General features: G+C 48.8%; 1 protein-coding gene across 1 annotated transcript in view; it reads left to right on the plus strand.

Annotated features, from left to right (window-relative positions):
• The window catches only part of fgf12a (fibroblast growth factor 12a), a 339524-nt gene that overhangs the window by 123052 nt on the left and 202101 nt on the right, over positions 1–14371 (plus strand). The window lies entirely within an intron of this gene.

The raw sequence follows: 14371 nt of genomic DNA on the forward strand, positions 1-14371 counted from the left end.
CGCGCAGCCACACACACACACATACATGCAGCCACACACACACAACCACACGCACACACGCAGCCACACACACAGAAATGCAGTCACACACAAACATGCACGGCCACACACACACACACACATACAGCCACACACACACACACACACACACACAGTCACACACACACAGTCACACACGCATACACGTGCAGCCACACACACACATGCACAGCCACACACAAAAACTTTTCTTCAACTTTTTGAGAAGTTCCAGGTCTTTGCCCTGTACAGGATAATGTTGGAGAGATTATCAGGGGAAGGGGGCTTTAGGGTACACCACTGTGTAGAACTCCAGGGAAAGTGTGGGGAGAGAGAGAGGGTGGGCGGTCAGTCATTTAGAGACGGTGCCTGGGCTCCCATCGATGCCCACAACTGATCTCGGCAGCATTTCAGAAGCCGAGTTCGTTTTTAATCATTGTAAACGTAAGAGTCGATCAGGGTTAAAACTTCTTTGATGGAATGTTTCTACTGAGACCTTGGGATATTGTTTGGATAAGCTGAAATTCAGAAAATTGATATTCGGATAATCGAGGTTCCTCTGTAGATGGTAGGTAAGACACATTTTGGCCATGAACCGATTGAATTTGGAACGAGGTTTGAGAGGCTGAATGCCATCTTTTAGACTCATAGACATTGAGAGCACAGGAGGAGGCCATTTGGCCCCTAGTGTCTAAAGAAGCCACAAAGGTCTGACCCCCCAACCTATTTTCCCAGTTTGTGGCCCAGTACACGGGAGACAATGCACACACGAATAAAGGTTGAAATACTGCTTGAATGTTCCCAGAGTTTCTGACTCAAACACCCTTTCAGAAACAGAGTTTCCAGACACTCACACCCAGGCCCCCATTCTGCTTCCAGTTCCTGGATATTTTACTCGGTGTCCCTTCTCACCTGAGTTCTGTCCTGGCCCAGCAAGGGGACTGTTAGGGGAAGGGGGTGGCACCACGGCCCTCAAACCTGTTCCTGTGTGTTTGCTGAGATTGCACCTGAGCTGTACTCACTGGGATTGGAGCTGAGCTGTATTCCCTGGGATTGGAGCTGAGCTGTATTCCCTGGGATTGGAGCTGAGCTGAACTCACTGGAATTGGGGATGAGCTGTATTCACTGGGAATGTGGATGAGCTGTACTCACTGGGATTGTGGATAAAGTGTACTCACTGAGAATGTGGATGAGGTGGACTCATTAGGATTGTGGATGAGCTGTCCTCACTGAGATTCTGGTTGAGTTATACGTGCTTGGTATTGTCATTGAGCTGTAATCACTGGGAATGTACCTGAGGTGGACACGCTGGGATTGTGGATCAGCTGTGCTCGCTGAGATGGTGAATGAGCTTTACTCACTGAGATTGTGGATGAGCTGTACTCACTGAGGTTGTGGATGAGCTGTACTCACTGGGATTGTGGATGAGCTGTACTCACTGGGATTGTGGATGAGCTGTACTCGCTGAGGTTGTGGATGAGCTTTACTCACTGGGATTGTGGATGAGCTGTACTCACTGGGATTGTGGATGAGCTGTACTCGCTGAGGTTGTGGATGAGCTGTACTCACTAGGATTGTGGATGGGCTCTACTCACCGAGATTCTGGTCCAGTTATTGTCGATGAGCTGTAATGACTGGGAGTGTACCTGAGCTGTACTCACTGGGATTGTGGATGAGCTGTACTCACTGGGATTTTGGATGACCTATGCTCACTGGGATTGTGGATGAGCTGTACTCACTGGGTTGTGGACGACCTGTACTCGCAAAGATTGTGGATGAGCTGTACTAATTAGGATTGTAATGAGCTGTATTCGCTGGGATTGTAAGTGAACTGTACTTGCTTGAGATTGTGGATGTGTTCTACTCACTGGCAATGTGGATGAGCTATACTCACTGGGATTGTAGCTGGGGTGTACTCACTGGGATTGAGGATGAGCTATATTCACTGGGATTGCGGATGAGCTGTACTCGCGAAGATTGTGGATGAGCTATACTCACTGGGATTGTAGCTGAGCTGTACTCACTGGGATTGTGGACGGCTTGGACTCACTGGGAATGTGATGAGCTGTACTCACTGGGATTGTGGATGAGCTGTACTCACTGGGATTGTGGGTGAGCTGTACTCACTGAGATTGAGGATGAGCTGTACGCACTGGGATTGTGGATGAGCTGTACTCACTGGGATTGTGGGTGAGCTGTACTCACTGGGATTGTGGATGAGCTATACTCACTGGGATTGTAGCTGAGCTGTACTCACTGGGATTGTGGACGGCTTGGACTCACTGGGAATGTGGATGAGCTGTACTCACTGGGATTGTGGATGAGCTGCACTCACTGAGATTGTGGATGAGCTGTACTCACTGAGATTGAGGATGAGCTGTACTCACTGAGATTGAGGATGAGCTGTACTCGCTGGGAATGTGGATGGCCTGGACTCACTGGAATTGTGGATGAACTGTACTTGCTTGGATCTTTGATGAGCTGCACTCACTGGGATTGTGGATATAATGTACTCACTGGTATTGTAGTTGAGCAGTACTCACTGGGATTGTGGATAAGCTGCACTAACTGGGATTGTATCTGACTGTACTCATTGAGATTGTAGATGAGCTCTACTCACTGAGATTGCAGCTGAGCTATTCTCACTGGGATTGTGGATGAGCTGTACTTAATGAGATTGTGGATGAGCTGTACTCGCTGGGAGTGTGGATGAGCTGCACTCACTGGGAGTGTGGGTGAGCTGTACTGACTGGGAGTGTGGGTGAGCTGTACTGACTGGGATTGTAGATGAGCTGTAATCACTGGGATTGTGGATGAGCTGTAATCACTGAGATTGTGGATGAGCTGTACTCGTTGAGATTATGGATAAACTGTACTCACAGGGATTGTGCCTGAAGTGTACTCACTGGAATTGTACCTGAGGTGTACTTACTGAGATTATAGCTGACCTGTGGATGAGCTGTACTCACTGTGAATGTGGATGAGCTGTACCCACTGGGATTGTGGATGAGCTGTACTCACTGGGATTGTGGATGAGCTATACTCGCTGGGAATGTGGATGAGCTATACTCGCTGGGATTGTGGATGAGCTGTACTCACTGGGAATGTGGATGAGGTGTACTCACTGAGATTGTGGATGAGCTGTACTGACTAGGATTGGACCTGTGCTGTACTCACTGGGATTGTGGATGAGTTGGACCTGTGCTGTACTCACTGGGATTGTGGATGAGCTGTACTCACTGGGATTGAAGATGAGCTGTACTCACTGGGAATGTGGATGAGCTGTACTCACTGGGATTGTGGATGAGCTGGACTCACTGGGATTGTAGCTGAGCTGTACTGACTAGGATTGTGGATGAGCTGTACTCACTGGGATTGTGTATGAGCTGTACTCACTGAGATTGAAGATGAGCTGTACTCACTGGGATTGTGGATGAGCTGGACTCACTGGGATTGTGGAGGGGCAGTAGTCACTTTTTGTCCTCTACTTTTTGTCATTTACATAAATGATTTGGATGCGAACATAAGAGGTACAGTTAGTAAGTTTTCAGATGCCACCAAAATTGGAGGTGTAGTGGACAGCGAAGAGGGTTACCTCAGATTACAACAGGATCTGGACCAGATGGGCTAATGGGCTGAGAAGTGGCAGATGGAGTTTAATTCAGATAAATGTGAGGTGCTGCATTTTGGGAAAGCAAATCTTAGCAGGACGTTTCACTTAATGGTAAGGTCCCAGGGAGTGTTGCTGAACAAAGAGACCTTGGAGTCCACGTTCATAGCTCCTTGAAAATGAAGTTGCAGATCGATATGATAGTGAAGAAGGCGTTTGGTATGCTTTCCTTTATTGGTAAGAGTATTGAGTTCAGGAGTTTGGAGGTCATGTTGCAGCTGTACAGGACATTGGTTAGGCCACTGTTGGAATATTGCATGCAATTCTGGTATCCTTCCTATCGGAAAGATGTTGTGAAACTTGAGAGGGTTCAGAAAAGATTTACAAGGATGTTGCCAGGGTTGGAGGATCTGAGCAAAACGAAGAGGCTGTACTGGCTGGGGCTGTTTTCCCTGGAGCGCGGAGGCTGAGGGGTGACCTTATAGAGGTTTACACACTTATGAGGGGCATGGAAAGGGTAAATAGGCAAAGTCATTTCCCTGGGATTGGGGAGTCTAGAACTAGAGGGCATAGGTTTAGGGTGAGAGGGGAAGATATAAATGAGACCTAAGGGGCAACGTTTTCACGCATAGGGTGGCACGTGTATGGAATGAGCTATCAGTGGAAGTGGTGGAGGTTGGTACAATTGCAACATTTAAGAGGCATTTGGATGGGAAGATGAATAGGAAGGGTTTGGAGGAATATGGGCCAGCGGCTGGCAGTTGGGACTAGATTGGTTTGGGATATCTGGTCGGCATGGATGGGTTGGACCGAAGGGTCTGTTTCCATGCTGTACATCTCTATGACTCTATGCCTGTGTGAAACTGGGATTGTGGATGAGCTGAACCCACTTTGATTGTAGCTGAGCTGTACTCGCTGGGATTGTGGATGAGCTATACTCGCTGGGATTGTGGATGAGTCGTACTCATTGGGATTGTGGATAAGGTGGACTCGCTGAGATTGTAGCTGAAGTACACTCACTGAGATTGTAGCTGAGCTCTACACACTGGGATGATGGATGAGCTGTACTCACTGGGATTGTGGGTGAGCTGTACTCACTGAGATTGTGGATGAGCTGTACTCACTGGGATTGTGGATGAGCTGTACTCACTGAGATTGTGGATGAGCTGTACTCACTGAGATTGTGGATGAGCTGTATTCACTGGGATTGTGGGTGAGCTGTACTCACTTAGATTGAGGATGAGCTGTACTCACTGGGATTGTGAATGATCTGTACTCACTGGGATTGTGGACGAGCTGTACTCACTGAGATTGAGGATGAGCTGTACTCGGATTGTGGATGAGCTGTACTCACTGAGATTGTGGGTGAGCTGTACTCACTTAGATTGAGGATGAGCTGTACTCACTGGGATTGTGAATGATCTGTACTCACTGGGATTGTGGACGAGCTGTATTCACTGTGATTGTGGATGAGCTATTCTCACTGGGATTGTGGATGAGCTATTCTCACTGGGATTGTGGATGAGCTGTACTCACTGGGATTGTGGGTGAGCTGTTCTCACTGGGATTGTGGATGAGCTGTACACATTGCGATTGTGGATGAGCTGTTCTCACTGTGATTGTAGCTGAGCTCTACACACGGCTTGTGGATGAGCTGTACTCGCTTGGATTGTGTCTAAAGTGTACTCCCTGGGATTGTAGCTGAGCTGTACTCCCTGAGATTGTGGATGAGCTGTACTCACTGAGACTGTAGCTGACCTGTACTCACTGGGATTGTGGATGAGCTGCAGTCACTGAGATTGTGGGTGAGCTGTACTCACTTAGATTGAGGATGAGCTGTACTCACTGGGATTGTGAATGATCTGTACTCACTGGGATTGTGGACGAGCTGTATTCACTGTGATTGTGGATGAGCTATTCTCACTGGGATTGTGGATGAGCTATTCTCACTGGGATTGTGGATGAGCTGTACTCACTGGGATTGTGGGTGAGCTGTTCTCACTGGGATTGTGGATGAGCTGTACTCACTGAGATTGAGGATGAGCTGTACACACTGGGATTGTGGATGAGCTGTTCTCACTGTGATTGTAGCTGAGCTCTACACACGGCTTGTGGACGAGCTGTACTCGCTTGGATTGTGTCTAAAGTGTACTCCCTGGGATTGTAGCTGAGCTGTACTCCCTGAGATTGTGGATGAGCTGTACTCACTGAGACTGTAGCTGACCTGTACTCACTGGGATTGTGGATGAGCTGCAGTCACTGAGATTGTGGATGTGCTGTACTCACTGGGATTGTGGATGAGCTGTACTCACTGGGATTGTGGATGAGCTGTACTCGCTGGGATTGTGGATGAGCTGCACTCACTGAGATTGTGGATGAGCTGTACTCGCTGGGAATGTGGATGGCCTGGACTCACTGGAATTGTGGATGAGCTGTACTCATTGGGATTGTTGGTGAGCTGTACTCACTGAGATTGTGGATGAGCTGTACTCACTGGGATTGAGGATGAGCTGTACTCACTGGGATTGTGGATGAGCTGTACACACTGAGATTGTGGATGAGCTGTACTCACTGGGATTGAGGATGAGCTGTACACACGGGGATTGTGAATGAGCTGTGCTCACTGGGAATGACACCAGATGACACCAAAATTGGAGGTGTAGTGGACAGTGAAGAGGGTTACCTCAGATTACAACAGGATCTTGACCAGATGGGCCAATGGGCAGTGAAGAGGCAGATGGAGTTTAATTCAGATAAATGCGAGATCCTGCATTTTGGGAAAGCAAATCTTAGCAGGACTTATACACTTAATGGTAAGGTCCCAGGGAGTGTTGCTGAACAAAGAGACCTTGGAGTGCAGGTTCATAGCTCCTTGAAAGTGGAGCCGCAGATCGATAGGATAGTGAAGAAGGCGTTTGGTATGCTTTCCTTTATTGGTCAGAGTATTGAGTACAGGAGTTGGGAGGTCATGTTGCAGCTCTACAGGACATTGGTTCGGCCACTGTTGGAATATTGCGTGCAATTCTGGTATCCTTCCTATCGGAAAAATGTTGTGATACTTGAAAGGGTTCAGAAAAGATTTACAAGGATGTTGCCAGGGTTAGAGGATCTGAGCTATAGGGAGAGGCTGTACTGGCTGGGGCTGTTTTCCCTGGAGCGCGGAGGCTGAGGGGTGACTTTATAGAGGTTTACAAAATTATGATGGGCATGGATAGGGTAAATAGGCAAAGTCATTTCCCTGGGATTGGGGAGTCTAAAACTAGAGGGCATAGGTTTAGGGTGAGAGGGGAAGACATAAAAGAGACCTAAGGGGCAACGTTTTCACACAGAGTGTGGTACGTGTATGGAATGAGCTACCAGTGGAAGAGGTGGAGGCTGGTACAATTGCAACATTTAAGAGGCATTTGGATGGGAAGATAAATAGGAAGGGTATGGAGCGATATGGGCCAGCTGCTCGCAGGTGGGACTAGATTGGTTTGGGATATCTGGTCGGAATGGATGGGTTGGACCGAAGGGTCTGTTTCCATGCTGTACGTCTCTATGACTCTATGCCTGTGTGAAACTGGGATTGTGGATGAGCTGAACCCACTTTGATTGTAGCTGAGCTGTATTGGCTGGGATTGTGGATGAGCTATACTCGCTGGGATTGTGGATGAGCTATACTCGCTGGGATTGTGGATGCGTTGTACTCATTGGGATTGTGGATAAGATGGATTCGCTGAGATTGTAGCTGAGGTATACTCACTGAGATTGTAGCTGAGCTCTACACACTGGGAGTATGGACGAGCTGTACTCACTGGGATTGTGGATGGGCTGTTCTCACTGGGATTGTGGATGAGCTGTACTCGCTGGGAATGTAGCTGAGCTGTACTCACTGGGATTGAGGATGAACTGTACTTGCTGGGAATGTAGCTGAGCTGTACCCACTGGGATTGTGGATGAACTGTACTCACTGAGATTGTGGATGAGCTGTACTCACTGGGATTGTGGATGAGCTGTACTCGCTGGGAATGTAGCTGAGCTGTACACACTGGGATTGAGGATGAACTGTACTCGCTGGGAATGTAGCTGAGCTGTACCCACTGGGATTGTGGATGAACTGTACTCGCTGAGATTGTGGATGAGGTGTACCTGCTGGGATTGTGGATGAGCTGTACTCGCTGAGATTGTGGATGAGGTGTACTTGCTGGGATTGTGGATGAGCTGTACTCGCTGAGATTGTGGATGAGGTGTACTCGCTGAGATTGCAGCAGAGCTGTACTCACTGGGATTGTGGATGAACTGTACTCACTGAGATTGTTGATGAGTTGTACTCACTGGGATTGTGAATGAGCTGTACTCACTGGGATTGTGGATGAACTGTACTCGCTGGGATTGTGAATGAGCTGTACTCATTGATATTGTGGATGAGCTGTTCTCACTGGGATTGTAGCTGAGCTGTACTCACTGGGATTGTGGATGAGCTGTACTCAATGGAATTGTGGATGAGCTGTATTCGCTGAGACCTGGGCCCCACTGCTTGCCCCTGGTAAGTCATCCCCCTCAACAGTATCCAAAACAGTATACATGTTTTTCAGGGGAGGTTGATAATGAGCTGTACTCGCTGGGATTGGGGATGACCTGGACTCATTGGGATTGTGGATGAGCTGTACTCACTGGTATTGTGAATGAGCTGTGCTCGCTGGGATTGTGGATGAGCGGTACTCACTGGGATTGTGAATGATCTGTACTTGCTGGAATTGTGGATGAGCTGTACTCACTGGCATTGTGAATGAGCTGTACTCACTGGGATTGTGGATGAGCTGTACTCACTGGGATTGTGGATGAGCTGTACTCACTGGGATTGTGGATGAGCTGTACTCACTGGGATTGTGGATGAGCTGTACTCACTGGGATTGTGACTGAGCTGTACTCACTGGGATTGTGGATGAGCTGTACTCACTGGGATTGTGGATGAGCTGTACTCACTGGGATTGTGATGAGCGGTACTCACTGGGATTGTGAATGATCTGTACTTGCTGGAATTGTGGATGAGCTGTACTCACTGGCATTGTGAATGAGCTGTACTCACTGGGATTGTGGATGAGCTGTACTCACTGGGATTGTGGATGAGCTGTACTCACTGGGATTGTGACTGAGCTGTACTCACTGGGATTGTGGATGAGCTGTACTCACTGGGATTGTGGATGAGCTGTACTCACTGAGATTGTGGATGAGCTGTACTCACTGGGTTTGTGGATGAGCTGTACTCACTGGGTTTGTGGATGAGCAGTATTCACTTGTATTGTGACTGAGCTGTACTCACTGGGATTGTGGGTGAGCTGTACTTTCTGAGATTATACCTGAGCTGTACTCGCTGGGACTGTAGCTGATCTGTACTCACTGAGATTGTAGCTGAGCCAGACTCGGTGAGATAGTAGTTCCGCCGTACTCACTGGGATTATGGATCAACTGACTGCACTCGGATTATGGATGAGATGTCTGCACTGGGATTATGGATGACCTGTAGTTGGTGGGATTGTGGATGAGGTGTACTTGCTGGGATTGTGGATGAGCTGTTCTTACTGAGATTATACCTGATCTGTACTTGCTGTGACTGTAGCTGAGCTGTACTCACTGAGATTGTAGCTGAGCCAGACTCGGTGAGACAGTAGCTCCGCCGTACTCACTGGGATTATGGATCAGCTGTCTGCACTGGGATAGTGGATGAGGTGTACTGACTGGGATTGTGGAGGAGCTATACTCACTGGGATTGTGGAGGAGCTGTACTCACTGGGATTGTGGATGAGCTGTACTGGCTGTGATTGTGGATGAGCTGTACTGGCTGTGATTGTGGATGAGCTGTACTCACTGGGATTATGGATGTGCTGTACTCACTGGGATTGTAGCTGAGCTGTACTCGCTGGGATTGTGGAGGAGCTATACTCACTAGGATTGCGGATGAGCTGTACTCGCTGAGATTGTGGATGAGCTGTACTCACTGGGATTGTGGATGAGCTGTACTGACTGGGATTGTGGATGAGCTGTACTGGCTGGGATTGTGACTGAGCTGTACTCACTGGGATTGTGGATGAACTGTACTCACTGGGATTGTGGATGAACTGTACTCGGTTGGATTGTGGATGAGCTGTATCAATGGAATCGTAGCTAAACCATATTCACTGGAATTATGGATGAGCAGTCTGCACTGAGATTGCGGATGACTGTAGTTGGTGGGATTGTGGATTAGGTGTACTCGCTGGGATTGTAACTGACCTGTACTCGCTGAGATTGTAGATGGACTGCAGTCACTGGGATTGTGGGTGAGCTGTACTCGCTGGGATTGTGGATGAGCTGTTCTCACTGGGATTGTGGGTGAGCTGTTCTCACTGGGCCTGTGGGTGAACTGTACTCACTGGGATTGTGGGTGAGCGGTATCGATGGATTTGTAGCTAAATTGTACTCACTGAGATTATGGATGAGATGTCTGCACTGGGACTGTGGATGACCTGTAGTTGGTGGGATTGTGGATGAGGTGTACTCACTGGGATTGTGGATGAGCTGTACTTACTGGGATTGTGGGTGAGCTGTACTCATTGGGATTGTGGGTGAGCTGTACTCACTGGGATTGTGGGTGAGCTGTACTCACTGGGATTGTGGGTGAGCTGTACTCACTGGGATTGTGGATGAGCTGTTCCCTTTCTGGGATTGTGGATGACCTGTACTCGCTGAGAATGTAGCTGAGCTGTACTCGCAGGGATTGTGGATGAGCTGTAGTCACTGGGATTGTAAATGAGCTGTCCTCACTGGGATTGTGGATGAGCTGTATCAATGGAATTGTAGCTAAACCATATTCACTGGGAGTATGGATGAGCAGTCTGCACTGAGATTGCGGATGACTGTAGTTGGTGGGATTGTGGATTAGGTGTACTCGCTGGGATTGTAACTGACCTGTACTCGCTGAGATTGTAGATGGCCTGCAGTCACTGGGATTGTGGGTGAGCTGTACCCGCTGGGATTGTGGATGAGCTGTTCTCACTGGGATTGTGGATGAGCTGTATCGATGAATTTGTAGCTAAATTGTACTCACTGAGATTATGGATGAGATGTCTGCACTGGGATTGTGGATGACCTGTAGTTAGTGGGATTGTGGATGAGGTGTACTCACTGGGATTGTGGATGAGCTGTGCTCACTGGGCATGTGGATGAGCTGTACTCACTGGGATTGTGACTGAGCTGTACTCACTGGGATTGTGGGTGAGCTGTACTCACTGGGTTTGTGGATGAGCTGTTCTCACTGGGATTGTAAGTGTGCTGTACTCACTGGGATTGTGACTGAGCTGTACTCACTGGGATTGTGGGTGTGCTGTACACACTGGGCCTGTGGGTGAGCTGTACTCACTGGGATTGTGGGTGAGGTGTCCTCACTGGGCCTGTGGGTGAGCTGTACTCACTGGGATTGTGGGTGAGGTGTCCTCACTGGGACTGTGGGTGGGCTGTACTCACTGGGAATGTGGGTGAGGTGTACTCACTGGGTCTGTGGGTGGGCTGTACTCACTGGGAATGTGGGTGAGGTGTACTCACTGGGAATGTGGGTGAGCTGTACTCACTGGGAATGTGGGTGAGCTGTACTCACTGGGCCTGTGGGTGAGCTGTACTCACTGGGACTGTGGGTGAGGTGTCCTCACTGGGCCTGTGGGTGAGCTGTACTCACTGGGACTGTGGGTGGGCTGTACTCACTGGGAATGTGGGTGAGGTGTACTCACTGGGAATGTGGGTGAGCTGTACTCACTGGGAATGTGGGTGAGCTGTACTCACTGGGAATGTGGGTGAGCTGTACTCACTGGGATTGTGGGTGAGCTGTCCTCTCTGGGATTGTGGGTGAGCTGTACTCACTGGGATTGTGGGCGAGCTGTACTCACTGGGACTGTGGGTGATGTGTACTCAGTGGGATTGTGGATGAGCTGTACTCACTGGGAATGTGGGTGAGCTGTACTCACTGGGATTGTGGGTGAGGTGTATTCACTGGGATTGTGGATGAGCTGTACTCACTGGGATTGTGGATGAGCTGTCCTCTCTGGGATTGTGGGTGAGCTGTACTCACTGGGATTGTGGGTGAGCTGTCCTCTCTGGGATTGTGGGTGATCTGTACTCACTGGGATTGTGGATGAGCTGTACTCACTTGGATTGTGACTGAGCTGTACTCACTGGGATTGTGGGTGAGGTGTCCTCACTGGGCCTGTGGGTGAGCTGTACTCACTGGGATTGTGGGTGATGTGTACTCACTGGGACTGTGGGTGATGTGTACTCACTGGGAATGTGGGTGAGCTATACTCACTGGGATTGTAGGTGAGCTGTACTCACTGAGAATGTGGGTGAGGTGTACTCACTGGGATTGTTGGTGAGGTGTCCTCACTGGGATTGTAGGTGAGCTGTACTCACTGGGATTGTAGGTGAGCTGTACTCTTTGGGATTGTGGGTGAGCTGTACTCACTGTGAATGTGGGTGAGCTGTACTCACTGGGAATGTGGGTGAGCTGTATTCACTGGGATTGTGGATGAGCTATTCTCACTGGGATTGTGGATGAGCTGTACTCACTGGGATTGTGGATGAGCTGTACTCACTGGGATTGTGGGTGAGGTGTACTCACTGGGAATGTGGGTGAGGTGTACTCACTGGGATTGTGGGTGAGGTGTACTCACTGGGATTGTGGGTGAGGTGTCCTCACTGGGAGTGTGGGTGAGGTGTACTCACTGAGATTGTGGGTGATCTGTACTCACTGGGATTGTAGGTGAGCTGTACTCACTGGGATTGTGGGTGAGCAGTACTCACTGTGAATGTGGGTGTGCTGTACTCACTGGGATTGTGGGCGAGCTATTCTCACAGGGATTGTGGATGAGCTATTCTCATTGAGATTGTGGATGAGCTGTATTCACTGTGATTGTGGATGAGCTATTCTCACTGGGATTGTGGACGAGATGTATTCACTGTGATTGTGGATGAGCTATTCTCACTGGGATTGTGGATGAACTGTACTCACTGGGATTGTGGATGAGCTATTCTCACTGTGATTGTGGATGAGCTGTACTCACTGGGATTGTGGATGAGCTATTCTCACTGGGATTGTGGATGAGTTGTACTCTCTGAGTTTATGGATGAGCTGTACTCTCTGGGATTGTAGATGAGCTGTACTTTCAGGGATTGTAGAGGAGCAGTACTCATTAGGACTGTAACTGAGCTGTACTCACTGGGATTGTGGATGAACTGTATTCGCCTTAATTGTAGCTGAGCTATATTCGTTTGAAATTGTGGGTGAGCTTTACTCGCTGGAATTGTGGATGAACTGCATGCAATGGGATTGTGAATAAACTGGACTCGCTGAGATTGTTTTTGAGGTATACTCACTTAGATTGTAGGTGAGCTGTACACACTGGGATTGTGGATGAGCTGCACTTGCTGAGATTGTGGATGAACTGTACTCGCCTGAATTGTAGTGAGCTATATTCGTTTGGAATTGATGGGTGAGCTTTACTCACTGGGATTGTGACTGAGCTGTACTCACTGGGCATGTGGATGATCTGTACTCACTGGGATTGTGACTGAGCTGTACTCACTGGGATTGTGGATGAGCTGTATTCACTGGGATTGTGGATGAGCTGTACTTGCTGGGACTGTAGCTGATCTGTACTCACTGAGATTGTAGCTGAGCCAAACTCGGTGAGATTGTAGCTACGCCGTACTCACTGGGATTATGGATCAGGTCTCTGTACTGGGATTGTAGCTGAGCTGTACTCACTGAGATTGTGGATGAGCTGTACTCACTGGGATTGTGGGTGAGCTGTACTCACTGGGATTGTGGATGACCTGTAGTTGGTGGGATTGTGGATGAGGTGTACTCACTGGGATTGTGGGTGAGCTGTACTCACTGGGATTGTGGGTGAGCTGTACTCACTGGGATTGTGAATGAGCTGTACTCACTGAGATTATACCTGAGCTGTACTTGCTGTGCCTGTTGCTGATCTGTACTCACTGAGATTGTAGCTGAGCCAGACTCGGTGAGATTGTAGCTATGCCGTACTCACTGGGATTATGGATCAGCTCTCTGCACTGGGATTGTGGATGAGCTGTACTGACTGGGATTGTGGAGGAGCTGTACTCACTGGGATTGTAGCTGAGCTGTACTCACTGGGATTATGGATGAGCTGTACTGACTGGGATTGTGGATGAGCTGTACTCGCTGAGATTGTGGATGAGCTGTACTTGCTGAGATTATACCTGAGCTGTACTCGCTGGGACTGTAGCTCCGCTGTACTCACTGGGATTATGGATCAGCTGTCTGCACTGGGATTGTGGTTGACCTGTAGTTGGTGGGATTGTGGTTGACCTGTAGTTGGTGGGATTGTGGATGAGCTGTACTCGCTGAGAATGTAGATGAGCTGTACTCGCTGGGATTGTGGATGAGCTGTACTCGCTGGGATTGTGGATGAGCTGTACTCATTGATAATGTGGATGAGCTGTACTAACTGAGATTGTGGATGAACTGTTCTCACTGGGAATGTGGATGAGCTGTACTTAGCGAGATTGTGGATGAGCTGTACTCACTGGGATTGTGGATGAGCTGTACTCGGTTGGATTGTGGATGAGTTGTATCAATGGAATTGTAGCTAAACCATATTCACTGGGAGTATGGATGAGCAGTCTGCACTGAGATTGCGGATGACTGTAGTTGGTGGGACTGTGGATGAGGTGTACTCGCTGGGATTG

This window comes from Chiloscyllium plagiosum, chromosome 13 (assembly GCF_004010195.1).
Source record: "Chiloscyllium plagiosum isolate BGI_BamShark_2017 chromosome 13, ASM401019v2, whole genome shotgun sequence".
In the NCBI taxonomy this organism is placed as follows: domain Eukaryota; kingdom Metazoa; phylum Chordata; class Chondrichthyes; order Orectolobiformes; family Hemiscylliidae; genus Chiloscyllium; species Chiloscyllium plagiosum.